Source organism: Mustela nivalis, assembly GCF_964662115.1.
Source record: "Mustela nivalis genome assembly, chromosome: 4".
In the NCBI taxonomy this organism is placed as follows: Eukaryota; Metazoa; Chordata; class Mammalia; order Carnivora; family Mustelidae; genus Mustela; species Mustela nivalis.
Window position 1 is genome coordinate 136,990,770 of NC_139023.1, and position 4,566 is coordinate 136,995,335.

The 4,566-nt window shown below is 41.3% G+C and overlaps 1 pseudogene across 1 annotated transcript; it reads left to right on the forward strand.

The window, feature by feature from the left end:
* Window positions 1-971: 971 nt before the first annotated feature.
* LOC309862878 (heat shock cognate 71 kDa protein pseudogene) lies at window positions 972-2,950 on the forward strand (annotated as a pseudogene). The gene has a single exon. The product of its transcript is annotated as a heat shock cognate 71 kDa protein pseudogene (transcript).
* The last annotated feature ends 1,616 nt before the right edge of the window (window positions 2,951-4,566 follow it).

Here is a 4,566-nt window from a genome sequence, read left to right on the forward strand (position 1 = left end):
CAGGCAGAGAGGACTTCATGTCATCCACTCACACCTATGGCAGGAGGTCAGGGTTGTGACTTCTATCTATACTTGAAAGAGTGTAACAGCATTGACTGTGGGAGCCTGACAAGATTATAGAATTCTACTTTTTGTATCTGGAGGCCACATCGGATTCTAACTACAGTAGACAAATTCAGGAAGATTTACTACTTGAAATTCAACAGAAACAAACTCATGTCCTACTAGCAGAAGGTAATCTAGTTTTCTGGCCGTCATTTTATCAAGCCTTTCAATCATTTATTCATTCATTCAATCAGTTAAGCCTGCACTCATCATTCAGTTCCTCTTCTACCCCAGGTGAAGCACTTGACTCTGGACCAAGTAGTCCCTGCCCTTAAGGAACTCACTTGCAGAACTCCTGAACCTCTCCTTTTTGTTATGGTATTTTAGTTGGCTTTTTTCTTTCCTTCATTCTTGCCTTTCACATTCATATTTAAAGTCATTTGCCATTTTTCTCCATATTTTTTCTTTTTGCCCGGCCTTATAAATTTACCAGCTATAAATGAGAAGAGGCATTATATTGGAATAAAAAACCTCGTTTGCCCATTTGCTGATCATATGGGCAATATCATAATCCCAGAAATGAGGTCAGATAAAATGCAGTCTGGGAACACTATACATAGAACCAAGTCTGGGAAAGCAGTTCTGTTTGGTTATCCTACTTGCCAGAGATAATTTCAGCCAAGGACGGTGCAAAAACTTAGGAGGACATTTTAGCCATGATATCTGACGACAACTTTTCATTTTAGCAAAATTCCACTGGAGTTTGAGGATTTGAAATTGTTTTTCAAAGAGCAGATTCTTCTGTTGGTAGCTCAGGGAAACTCTTTTCTGTTAGAAAAATCAATTTTAGGTCTCATTGAACATGGGGTAGATCTTTGGATTGCTGTGTTCTTCTCAAGCTAAGCCAGACCCACACAGAAGCAACCATGTCTAAGGGGCCTGCAGTTGGCGTTGATCTTGGCACCACTTACTCCTGTGTGGGTGTCTTCCAGCACAGAAAAGTGGAAATAATTGCCAATGATTAAAGAAATGGAACCATCCAAGTTATGTCGCCTTCATAGACACTGAACGATTGATCAGTGATGCTGCAAAGAATCAAGTTGCGATGAACCCCACCAACACAGTTTTTGATACCATGTGCCTGATTGGATGGAGATTTGATGATACTGTTGTCCAATCTGATATGAAGCATTGGCCTTTCATGGTGGTGAATGATGCTGGCAGGCCCAAGGTCCAAATAGAATACAAGGGAGAGACAAAAAGTTTCTATCTAGAGGAGGTGTCTTCTATGGTTTTGACGAAAATGAAAGAAATCACAGAGGCTTATCTTGGGAAGACAGTTACCAGTGCAGTTGTCACAGTACCTGTGTACTTCAATGATTCTCAGCATCAGACTACCAAAGATGCTATTGCTGGTCTCAATGTACTCTGAATCATCAATGAGCCAACTGCTGCTGCTATTGCTTATGGGTTAGACAAAAATGGGAGCTGAAAGGAATGTGCTGATCTTTGACTTACAAGGTGGCACTTTTGATATGTCAATCCTTACTACTGAAGATGGGATCTTTGAGCTTAAGTCCACAGCTGGAGACACTCACTTCAGTGGAGAAGACTTTGACAACCGAATGGTCAACCATTTTATTGCAGAGTTCAAGTGCAAACATAAGAAAGACATCAGTGAAAACAAGAAGGCAGTTTGTCGTCACCATACTGCTACTGCTTGTGAATGTGCTAAGTGTACACTTTCTTCCAGCACGCAGGCCAGTACTGAGACTGATTCTCTGTATGAAGGAATTGACTTCTATACCACTATCACTTGTGTCCGGTCTGAAGAATTAAATGCTGACCTGTTCCATGGCACCCTGGACCCTGTAGAGAAAGCCCTTTGGGATGCCAAGTTAGATCTCAGATCCATGATATTGTCCTGGTGGGTGGTTCTACCCGTATCCCCAAGATTCAGAAACTTCTCCAAGATTTCTTCAATGGAAAAGAACTGAATAAGAACATCACCCCTGATGAGGCTATTGCTTATGGTGTAGCTGTCCAGGCAGCCATCCTTTCTGGAGACAAATCTGAAAATGTTCAAGATTTGCTGCTGTTGGTTGTCACTCCACTTTCTCTTGGCATTGAAACTGCTGGAGGAGTCATGACTGTTCTCATCAAGCGTAATACTACCATTCCCACCAAACAGACACAGACCTTCACTACCTACTCCAACAACCAGCTTAGTGTGCTTATTCAGGTGTATGACGGTGAGTGTGCCATGAACAAGGACAACAACCTACTTGAAAATTTTGAACTCACAGGCATACCTCCTGCCCCTTGTGGTGTCCCTCAGATTGAGGTCACTTTTGGTATTGATGCTAATGGTATCCTCAATGTCTCTGCCGTGGATAAGGGCACTGGAAAAGAGAACAAGATTACCATCACTAATGACAAGGACCATTTGAACAAGAAAGATATTGAGTGCATGGTCCAGGAAGCTAAGAAGTACAAAGCTGAAGATGAGCAACAGCGGGACAAGGTGTCTTCTAAGAATTCACTTGAGTCTTATGCATTCAACATGAAAGCAACTGTTGAAGATGAAAAACTTCAGGGCAAGATAAATGATGAAGACAAACAGAAGATTCTTGACCAAGTGCAATGAAATCATCAATTGGCTTGATAAGAACCAGACTGCAGAGAAGGAACAATTTGAACACCAGCAGAAAGAGCTGGAGAAAGCCTGCAACCCATCATCACCAAGCTGTACCAGAGTCCAGGGGGCATGCCAGGAAGAATGCCTGGAGACTTCCCTGGTGGTGGAGCTCCTCCCTCTGGTGGTGCCTCCTCTGGGCCCACCACTGAAGAGGATGATTAAAGCAACCTAAGAATAAACAGGTCTAGCAGTGTTCCACACACAATATTCAAAGTACCCAAATTTGTAGCAAATTCCATGGCAGTTGTAACAGTGAGCTGCTATAGAAAAAAAAAAAACAAAAAACTGGGCATTCTTTTTACTTAAATATGGAATATGTGCACCGGGAAAGGAAATAAACATAGCAAATTATAAGCAATGTATTGTTAAGCAAAAAATGCAATGTCTTAAATCAAACTGTACTTAAAATTGGCACCATTAAAAAAAAAGTCAATTTTAGAACAGAAAGAGAGTTTCCATGCTCTGTAGGACTGACACAACTGCCCTTTGTGCTCAAAGCTGATTCTGTTGATGCCATTCTAGAAGAGGATGCTCTTCAATTATTTCCACTTCATTGACAACAGATTCATACTTATGCACATAGTCTTTCCTGACCCTCATAACCAATGGTAGTCTCTGGGAAGATGGCAGTCAAGGTTTAAAGGGTAGCAGAACAGGCCATCCCAAACATGCCACTTTGGTATATTTGATTATTTTGAATTTCAGGCATTTGAAAAGCAGCAGATGCAGGGAGACTTTCTCTGCACTCCCCTTTCCTGCCAAAGAACAGATCCTCTAAAAGGAACCCATTTGTCATAAATCCCCACCATGGGACTTTCATCACCTAGGGAGAATTGACTCTAGTCGCAGGAGAGGAAACCAGAAGTTCACACCACATCCAGACAAACTTTGTCACAAACTATCATGTCTTCCATCTTATCTTCTAAGGGCCCATTTATTTTTCACAAAAATCATTTACTCCTCCCTAAAAGGCCTATATTTCTCTCTCTTTTCCCTATTAAGATGGGATTTTAATCCTGAATTCCAAGTCACTTGGGGGAGCTACTCATTTTTCTCTGGGTATCTCCCATGTGTACATGAGGCAAATATATGAATAAAGTTCTGTTTCTCTTTTGTTAATCTCTTCTATTATAGGAGATTCAACCAAGAACTTGGAAGGATAGAAGGAAAATTTTTTTCCTCTCCTACAGTTTCAAGTTATGTTAGTTACTGGGGCACCTGGGTGGCTCAGATGGTCGAGCATCTGCCTTGAGCTCAGATCACAATTTCCAGGCCCTGGGACCAAGCCCTGGGATCGAGCTCATGTCAGGCTCCCACCTCAGTAGAGAGTCTGCTTCTCCCTTTCTCTCTGCCACTTCCCCTGTTTGCACTCTGTCTCTCTTTCTCTAAGTGAATAAGTAAAAACTTCTAAAAAATAGAAAAATAAAAAAAGTTATGTTAGTTATGTTAGGTAGAATTCTGGGGTCAAGTAATAGAAACTAAATGGATTCACCTTAAGCAAAAAGATGGAACTTGGCATAAGGATACAGAAGTGTGCTAAAGAAATAAGTGCAGGAGTACAGTCAGGCCTTGGGAAGGGTTGTAATTAAGAAATGCAAAGCATCCATACTCCCAAGATATACTCTCAAACCATCTCTACTCTGCTTTTTCTTACACATCTGCGTCATTCTCTAACATCAGAGTCCATATTTCCCTTCTTTCCTTTCCATAAGGCCAAATATGGCTGTAAAACAGCTAATGATTTTATCTGTAACTGTTCCAGTCATTACAAGAGACCAACTCTCTGTCTTTCCATTCTTACTCCTGGAAGAGAGAATCTGATT